This window comes from Myodes glareolus, chromosome 27 (genome assembly GCF_982192425.1).
Source record: "Myodes glareolus chromosome 27, mMyoGla1.1, whole genome shotgun sequence".
Lineage (NCBI taxonomy): Eukaryota > Metazoa > Chordata > Mammalia > Rodentia > Cricetidae > Myodes > Myodes glareolus.
In genome coordinates this window covers 15,361,827-15,372,042 of record NC_142052.1, presented here as the reverse complement: position 1 = coordinate 15,372,042, position 10,216 = coordinate 15,361,827, and the positions used below count along the sequence as shown (strand labels likewise).

Genomic DNA, 10,216 nt, shown 5'->3' with positions numbered 1-10,216 from the left:
AATATATATATATATATATATCAATACATAAAAAAGTTTTAAGCAGAGGTAGAAGCATTCATGCATACAATATTCAATATAATTTAACTTTGTATCTACATACAAGAATCTATGCCAATGTAAATATCTATAAACAATAACTCACAGATACCAATCTATTATTCCACCATCTAATTTTTCCTCTTTTTTTTGGGGGGGAGGTTATTATGTATTTGTGTTGTTTTCACTGGTTGAATAAAGAAACTGTCTTGGCCTTTTGATAAGGCAGAACTTAGATAGGCAGGGAGGACAGAACTGAATTCTTAGAGGAAGAAGGCAGGGCAGCGGGACGCCATGAATCTCCTGCCTGAGATGGACATACGTTAGACTCTTGCTGGTAAGCCACAGTCACATGGTGATACACGGATTTAATAGAAACGGGTTAATCAAGATGTGAGAGTTAGCCAATAAGGGCTAGAGCTAATGGGCCAGGCAGTAATTCAATTAATACAATTTCTGAGTGATTGTTTCAGGTATAAGTTAGCCAAGCAGTGGGATGCAGCCCGCCACTCCACCTACTACAGAGTGGCACCCAATGTGGTAAAGAAACTCCACATAAAACCTGAGAAGGCTTAAAAAGGAATTCTAGACACAAATATAGAGTTTAGCCAGCAGGCAGCATGTCATAGCTCCTTTAAGAGAGATTTATCCTGACTCAGCAGCCATAACAACAACAAAAAAAGCTGAGCAGTTTTAAAACATGGCTTCCTGGGCCCTGCTGCCAGTGCAAACTCTGGCTATGGAGCGTTTGTGGGTCTGGGTACTTCTGTGCATACTCAGGATTGGGAGGAAAGTATCTGAAACCAAGCCTGTGGCTCAGGTCTTCCTGCCTGGGAAGATGGTGGAATCAGGCTTGGGCTGGCGGGAGAGCATGGCAGATTCTTGCTGCCATACACGGAGATGTTTCCAGGCTGTGCATTGCTCTGTGTGGCAGATTTGGCTGTAACTCAGAAAGAAAGAGTTTTTAACTCATTTTCAGAGTTAACTCATTTAACTCATTTTCAGAGTTAAATTGCTGAGTGTGACTACTACCTGGTGACCCCAGAGCTAGCAGAAATGGTATGTCCACCATTTTAAAATTGGAGAGAGGTGAAGCCAACATCCAGAGCAGCTGCAACCAACCTGCTTAGCATTTTAAAAACTCTTCAAGACAGTAGAGAATCAAAGACAGTGCAATAGGACAGATAAAAGACCTTTAAGTGGATCACAATGTTACATAAAGTTGTAGGCTTGGGAGAAAGAAGAAAAAGAGTATAGAAGGTCATAAAGTTAATGCTTTAAAAAAGGGTAAAGTCTTTAAAGAGATAGAGTACAGATAGTTACAGATTAAAAGAAGTAAAGAAAAATAAGCCATGTAAAAATGGAAAATTCACAGAGAGTCTGGATTATGTGTATTATTGTGTTTTCTTTAAATTTTTTGACTGTGAAGAAGCTAAATACAGAGAGATATTTCATTGTGTGGTCTGCTAAGCATGTATGTTCTAAAGGTATCATGACTTTCAAATTTGGGTCTAAAGATATGGTGCTTTGGAAAAGAGGTTCTTCTTTTGTTTTCACAGAAGATGGGACCCTGTGGATTGCTTCTAGACCAATATGGTATATTAGACCACACCCTCCTGAAAGGTTGTCGTAAACACCCTCAAAAAATTACTTCACTTAACTGCCAACTAAGATGAACCTGGCACACAGGATATACCATGAAAGACTGATTAACAGCACCCCCATACAGCACAAACCAGTTTGGAGAGAAAAAACTGCTCATATTCCCAAATATTGTTTATAAATGTTCTTTTACATTTAAAGGGGGATATGATATAGAGATGAATAATTTGCCTTGGTATAAATCTTGGTTTATTGATACAAATTTAAGGTCAATTTTGTTATATGTATTTTTAATCTTGATTAAGGTATTGTGATTGTGTAGTTCATTTAAAAATGTAATGTTTAATTAGGAAATATAGGTTGTTAATGAATAATCATCAATAATAGTCAAGCTTGTAGTCATGTTAGTTAGATTGTCTAGATATAGAGAGATATATTTCAGTTAGATAGGCATTTTTCATATCTTTCAAAGACTACAGAATATGGTATTTAAAATCTTTTAATAACTTAGGGCTTTTCATGACAATCAGACACGTCTGCTCCTGGCATCACCAATCTACTTCAAGAGGAAAATGGGCATTGAAGAGGCTCCTTATGGACTTGTGTAGGAGGAGAGTGGGGCCCTTTTATTCTGTACTGCCTGGTTAGCTTACACCCAAAATAACCACACAGAAATTGTATTAATTAAATTACTGTCTGGCCCATTAGCTCTAGCTTCTTATTGGCTAACTCTTACATCTTGATTAACCCACTTCTATTAAATCTGTGCATCACCATGTGACTGTGGTTTACTGCAAGATTCTAACCTACGTCCATCTCAGGCCAGAGATTCATGGCATCTGCCACTCTGCCCTTCTTCCCCAGAATTCAGTATTGTCTTCCCCACCTATCTAAGTTCTGTCCTATCAAAAGGCAAAAGCAGTTTCTTTATTTAACCAATGAAAGCAACACAAATACAGAAGGACCTCCTACACCATAGTTGACTAGCCATTTGGGTAAGAAACTGCTCTTGCCTTGACTGTTGCATAAACTGGACATGAAGAACCCACAGAGAGAGGACTGCTGAACTTGCCTAAAGGTGAGATGATCCTTCGGGGTTCCTGTTTCATAAAAGAGTCTGCGAGATATTCTGTAGGACAGAGAAGAAAGTGACTGAACTGTCTTTAAAATTTCCTGCTTCATAAAAATGTCTTCTGGATACTATGGGCCTGTAGGCTGAAGATGGATGCCCTAACAGTACAAAAGAACTTTGAGTGACTGTCCAGGTAGCAAGATTTCTCTGTCATTTCTAGAGTTTTGGAAGTTGCTTATAATGCATTTCCTGTTTACTTAGGTAATATTATCTCCTTCTGGAGTCTTTGATGGAAGTGAAGAATTTATAGATAAATTTATAACTAAGTTTTCCTTAGTTATGATAAAAGATAAAGTAGATATAAACATTGTGACTGTAATTCTTGTTTGATAACTGTTTTGTTATATATAATTTTACTATGTTAAAGTTAAAGCCTTCCTTTTTGTTTAAACAGAAAAGGGGAAATGATGTAGGAAGTTCTTCTGTATTTGTGTTGCTTTCATTGGTTGAATAAAGAAACTGCCTTGGCCTTTTGATAGGGCAGAACTTAGATAGGCAGGGAGGACAGAACTGAATTCTGGGAGGAAGAAGGCAGTGTGGCAGATGTCATGAAGCTCCTGCCTGAGACTGATGCTGTTTAGAATCTTTCCCAGTAAGCCACGACCTTGTGGTAAATGCAGATTAATAGAAATGGGTTAGATCAAGGTGTGAGAGTTGACCAAGAAGAGGCTAGATATAATGGGCCAGGCAGTAATTTAATTAATACAATTTTTGTGTGGTTTATTTCGGGGGCTAAGCTAGCCAGGCGGCAGGATGCAGCCTGTTCTTCCTACTACAGTGGGGCAACCAGATGAGGAGAATTCTGGGAAGAGGAAAGGCAGAGAGTCAGTCATTAGACAGATGCAGAAGAAGCATGATAAGAATGCCTCACTGAGAAAAGGTACCAAGTTACATCACTAACCATAGACAAGAATTGTGGGTTAATTTAAATTGTGATAGTTAATTAATAATAAGCCTCAGCTAATAGGTCAAGCAGTTTATAATTAATATAAGCCTCTGTGTGTTTCTTTGGGGCTGAACAGCTGTGGGACCAGGAGGGACAGAAATTTTGCCTACACCCAAATGAGAGCATGTCTTCTTTCTGTGTTGTGAGGGTTGCCTCACAAGAGTACATGCAGCTTCTTCATCTTAAATGCTTAGTTTCCAGAACCATAGACTGGGTAAACTTAGATTGTTTAATAATTTTTATCAGTCTGTGGCATTTTGTTATTGTAGCAGAAACTAGACTAAGACATTAAGCACTCTGAAAGCAAAGTATTTTTGAGTCTTGGGAATGTATGATGATAGGATGGCCCCGAACCCTGGGTTGGTGGGTGTGGCAGATGGATTGTGAGAGGGGCATGCTATCGACAGAGTTCACATTTTTACCTAAGGGAAATAAAGAATCTAGATTAGGGTTGTAGACATTGCAAAAAAGACGTGAGCATGCACTAAAGTATGAAAACAGAAGGCTGAGGGGACCAAAAAGATCTTCAGCAATATGACTGGGGTGTCAAGGGTTCTTTCATTTAAACAGATCTGGCAGGATTAATTGGATAGTGCTTCTACACTCAATCCAGTCAAAAGGAGGAAGAAACTGAAGCAGCATTACCTGTCCAGGTAGAGAGGGGCTCAGCCTTCCACAGATGAGAAATGAATGTTGAACCTTGTAATGGAAAGTCTGCTATTAGACAGAAACAGGCTCTGGGTGGGTGCATGAGGCCACTTCCTGGAAGGATTGACTGAGAAGAGAACGCCCTTCTTGCGGAACTGGTAGCACATTCTGGTGAGAACTCAGAAATGAGGAGGCCAAAGGGATAGCTGTTGTTTTATACCTGCCTACCTTTACTCCTTGCTGAGAAGTGCATCTACTCTATTGTCATTGCTGTTGTTGCTGGTACCATCTTTTCCTACCACAAGAACCCAGCTTCCTTAGCCTTCCAACATGGACTGGAAACCAGTGAGCTTCCAGAAATCTTCCAGACCTTTAGTGCTATAGTGGACTACTAAGGCTTCCAACCTCATGGACAGAACAGCTATCAGGTTATCAGGTTCTCAGCCCCTCCAGTGTCCAGATAGTCATAGTTGAACTACTGAGGACATATCATGGAACCCAGTCTAATAAGTCCCTACTGTGACACCTGTTCATTCAATTGACTCTGCTCCTCTAGAAACTTCTCACTATTACAAGAACTATATCTCAAATATTGCATGCATATATTAAAAAGGTATGTTACTTATTTGAAATTCATATTCGACTGGGACTCCATTTTTGAACAACAATGCAAAAATTTGAAGTACATATTTTTCTAAGTATAGTAGTATTTATGTTAAAATGTTAACTATTATTTACATAAAGTTAATTTGGATTTTTTTACTTATGTATTTTTTTTTAATTTTAGGAAAATTGAATGTGAATTTCAGTACATTTGCTTGTTTTTCTACATGGAAGTTAGAATTGTCTCCTCCAGCCCTTTTGAGTCGCAGATGAAATCAGCCCTGAGAATGAGCCACTATTCCTGGATGCAAACAGGATGAGCTTGGATCTTCTCAACTGGCCAGACTGGCTGAACATCAAGCTCTTGGTCTTTGGTGTGTTGGTTGAGTGGGTGATGAGGTATTATTTGCCAAGTTATCTCATAGAGATGTGTTACAGCTAATCTTGTCTGTCAGTGAAAGTATCTAGCTGTCTGTTAATTTCAATCTAGATATTGGCTGTTGGTTGGTGTGAAATTATTTTCTGAGACATAAATATAATTTAAATCAGCAGACCTTGGATAAGGCAGATCACTCTGCAGAATGCCAGTAAGTTTTGATCAGGTGAAGGCTTCAGAGAAAGGGCCATGGTTGCTCGCGAGGAGGGAATTCTGCCTCCAGATTGAGTCTTGATTCAAAACTGTCACGTCAACGCCTGGCAGAATTTTCCAAGCCAAGCCAGGTATATTTGGAGCTTGCCAGCCTGCATGATACACACACACACAGACACTTACACCTCTGACTACCACAGCTACTATTCAGGTGATCCTGCAGCCGCAGCAGCAGCAGCAGCCGCAGCAGCAGCAGCAGCAGCAGCAGCAGCAGCAGCAGCAGCAGCAGCTACCATCCCACGACACTGCTTCGCCTCTATTTGTTCATTTAGAGCAGAGCTCATGTGGCCAACATGGACTAGATATTCCAGCCCACACTTGGACTGAGTGGCAGCAAGACTACCCGGTTGCCATGCAGGTTATAAAGAGTACCTCTTTTGCATCAAGCCTCCAAGGGTGTGTCATGTTAGAATGGGCTTCTCCCCGTTACAGGATAGCCTTGGAATTTAGGGAACAAGGCTGTGCCCTTGTCTTCAGGCATGCCTTCAGCAGAGCTGCCCAAAGTCACTCTGCAAGCACGCCTTTCAAACAATCTGTTTTTAAAGTAGACTGAAACATATTTCTTTTCCTCCTCACCCAGATGCCTCACTTGAGAGATGGAGCAAACAAAGGCACACAGGTTTGTATTAAAAATCTGGTGGATGTTGTGTCTGCTCACTCTCCTCCTAGCTCCCTAGCAACGGCTGTACCCTCCTTTTCTAAATCTTTTCACAGAAATTCCAGCTTTTCTGTGCAGGTCCGCTTCCTCTTCTGTCTCTCAGCACCTCCCTCCCTCCCTCCTCCCTCCTCCCTCCCGCACTTTCTGCCTCTGCCTTTCTCTGCATGTTTCTTTCTCTCTAGTGTGATTTCCCACATTAGCGCCGTCCATTTCTTTGATTCCTTCTTGGCAAGGAGAGCTATAGCAGTATTCCAGAGCAGGCAGGCCTGCTTCCCTGCTACCTTAAGATACTAATGTCTCCTGGTGACAAGTGGATACAGTTAACAATGGAAGTAAAATGCTTAGCAGGCAGGGGCACCACCGTGCCAGATTTCTCTGCCTGGCAAAAACAGAGAGCAGCCAGAGGAGTCTCTAAAGAAAGGCACATGCATGGGGAGGCTGGAGATGCTTGCCAGGTGCACACTTCCACTGTGTGATTCTCTACTTAGCTTCTGGGAGCTCAGACAACGTTATCAGAAGTAAACAACGGTCATTCTTAATTTGCTCAGTTTCTGACTCTGTCCTTTGAAACTTGAAGAGTAATGGCCGTTTAGAATCTGGTTTCACTGTTCCTGTTTTTCCCTGATGAAAAATTTTTTTTCTTTAAACAAACATAAAACAGTCTGAATTAATGAGCGAACGTAATCCTTTGTGTGGTTCAGTGGTGGTAGTTTTATATTGTATCAGAGAAGGCCCAATTAAAATTTAAAAGGAAATGAGAGAAAGAAAGAAAAAGAAGGAAGAAAGGATTTTCCTTCCTTTCTAGCTTCAGCAGTGAGAGGGAGAAGATAATTTACTGTGTAAGAAATCTTCTGCCCACGTGCGGTCTGCACGCATGTACATGTCTATGCTCTGGCTGTGCATGCTCGCTCTTCCCCTGGGTGCAGATGCTGCTCGAGGAGGAGCACATGTGGACCGTGGATGTCCGTATGCTGGCTTGCTTGTGCATGTGGGAAGAAGGGAACAAGAGATGGAGGTAGAAAACGCACAAACCCAAATCAAGAGCAACTGGCCTACCACGAGGAAAGCAGGTGGGCCTTGCTTTCTGCACACTCCACTCTCTCTTTGCCTCCCAGATTGATCTTTGAAATAAAATAAGAAAGCGTGGCAAACTAACTGAAACATAGGTAGAAATAATATATTTGGGTTTCAGAAAGAAAGAAAGAAAGAAAAAACCTGGCATGGCTTAAAAGGCCCCATTGCATAACAACACATGTGCAAAGAATTAGAATAATTGCAGTGCACACATCGGTAACAGACAGAGCGAACAATGAATATTAAAAACACATTCCTAGAGCTGGCCCCTTGGCTTGGCAACTGAGCTCTGCGCAGAGACCTGTGCACTCCTCAAAGGAAGCCTCTTAGCTTCCAGAGCTGTCAGGGCTTGGCAGGAGCTGAGGTGAGCCCTTTGCTGTTTAGCAGAACAGAGGGAGGCAGGTGGTGGGGACTGTGCTGGCTGCTGTGACTTCTGTGTTCCCCTGACGGGGCCCTGGGACGGCTTCAGAAGGGGTCCATAGAGGAAGTCGGCTTCGCTGCTTTGGGGTTCCAGTTTAGAGTTGAATCGGAGCCAGGCTAAAAAGGAGGAGGGATGGGACGAGTAAAACAAACACAAGAGAACAAACAGACAGAAGGTAAGGCTGGGAACACCCAGTCGGAGCCCTGGATGAAAACCCCAAGTCCTCTCCCACAAGCCCAGCCTCCATTCAGCATGATCTAGCATGAAGGGCTTTGCTGCTGCCGAGACTCACTGGGGAAGTGTTTACCTTCTGTGGTGGAGACTCTGGGCTGGGCTGCCTTTTCCATTGCAGTGCTCATCTTGTCGGGGCGGGGGTGGGGTGGGGGGGGAGGAGGCAGGCACGGATTCTCCTGGCAGCATGGTCCAGAGCCTTCAAAGCCTATGGACCGAACAGTAAAGGTACACAGCTCTCTTCAAAGTGAACGCCTTCCATTGTCGGGAAAGACAAAGGCCGCCTCTTAAGAAGAGCTCTGGCCATGTTTGCTTGTCTCTTGAGTTCTTACTTGGCTAGGAGAGGGGCCAGAGGGTGGGAATCTCAAACTAGAATCTGGTTCACAGAGTGAACAGAGGTCCCACAATTTTAAACTGTGGAATGGAGAGGAGGAAGGAACTCAGTGGAGTGCTACACATTCGAAGCTGGGAATTTACAACTTTATTTTTTATAAATCTTTGAAGTTCAGTATTCCTTCAATCACAATGCAAGATACAAACCACATTTATGCTAGTAATAATTATGACTCGACCATGAGTAAAAATCAAGAGTACTTTTGGCAGCATTTCAATGATGATTTGAACTCATTGCTATTTTGGAATTATAGTGGTTAATAGACTTGTTGCAAGATCTTGTTATTTTGTGCATATTGAGAAAGTACATATTATAGTGAAATACTTTCAATAACTTTATCTTTAATATAATTGGTTGTCTTTAGTGTGTCATATACTGTTGCTCCTCCTCCTCTTCTAGAAAGTTTATTCGAGGAACAGGTATGTGAAGCACACGGCCTCTTTGCTAGAGGACCCGTGGTATATTCATTCAGCAGGCCTTGAGAAGATTCTAGACCCTAGGACAACATGCTTGCTGGGCCTCTGCATAGGGAATTCCACAATGGGCTGCCTGAACGATCTCTACACATGGGTGAAGAAGGGAAAGCAATCACGTGTATCCAGACACAACCACGTACTAGGCAAAGGGGCTTCTGACTTATGTGTCCCTTCAAGTGTCTATCAAATGTATACATCAAGGTGAACTTTCGCATTTCCCTTCTGTGATTTGCAGCAAATATCCAGATTAGTTTCGGTGGAAGGAAAAGAAATAGCCAAAAACTGCTGCTGCACAACCACAGTTGTCACACGCAGGGAAGGGCTGCAGATGAGAGGCTTTTGTCGGTTTCTGCGCCAGAAGAAGGTGGAGTGTCTCTGAGAGGGATGCCGAGTCAGACAGCACGGCGTTTCCTGCATCATGTCTGACAAGAAGGCTCTGAAGGAGTTGGCTACAGGAATGGACACCTATACATGTCAGAGAGGCAAATTTACAAAGTCCCTCATGCTATACAATGGAACCTTCAGCATTCGGAAGCAATGGTCCACTGGACTAACCAGAACCTCAACTCCTGAGGAACTCTTGTCCCAGAGCAGAATCTAGGGCTAGGAGGCAAATAAGTCCACTTCTACTTGCTTACAAGTTAAGCCTCAGTATCTGGCTTACCAAGAACAAGGATATTATTTTATGAGAAGACATGCAAAACATTAGCCATCTTCAGAGGCATGTCTAAGAAAATAACTCAAATATTGAGCGTTTTACTAGTTTTGTGGCTTCCTAATATAATCTCAAAAAGTCTTTTCTCTCCTATCATCTATCCATCTATGTATGTATGTATGTATGTATGTATCTATCTATCTATCTATCTATCCACCCAGCTATTTAGCTATCATCTATAATCTGTCTATCTACCTATCTACCTATTAGACAATGATGTCTAATCTATCATCTATCTATATATCAATCGCCTATGTTTAGTATAATATAAATCAGCTACTACATTAAATAACTTTTACATATAGATGTATGTCTTTTAATACTTTTAGTATATATAAATGGTATTATTAGCACACATCTTCCAGACCAGGATCCTAAATAGTAGAAGATGAAGTAATTTGACAAAAGCCACAAAGCTAGTCTATGTGGTTTTTGAGCCCAAAGCTACTCTCCCATGATTTTAAATGTTTCTAATTATATACTCATTCAAGCACTTTACATATATGCGCGTGTGCAAACACACACACACACACACACACACACACACACACACACACACACACACTTGCCTCCATGACTAAATCATTGAAATCTCAGAAGTAGTTCTAGGAGTAGAAGAGTCAAATTT

General features: G+C 41.7%; 1 long non-coding RNA gene across 1 annotated transcript; it reads left to right on the top strand.

Annotated features, from left to right (window-relative positions):
- Window positions 1–5,857: 5,857 nt before the first annotated feature.
- Window positions 5,858–9,847, top strand: LOC146889343 (uncharacterized). The gene is made up of 3 exons (XR_015000058.2): window positions 5,858–5,977; window positions 6,200–6,238; window positions 9,109–9,847. It is a non-coding gene; the product is annotated as an uncharacterized LOC146889343 (long non-coding RNA).
- The last annotated feature ends 369 nt before the right edge of the window (window positions 9,848–10,216 follow it).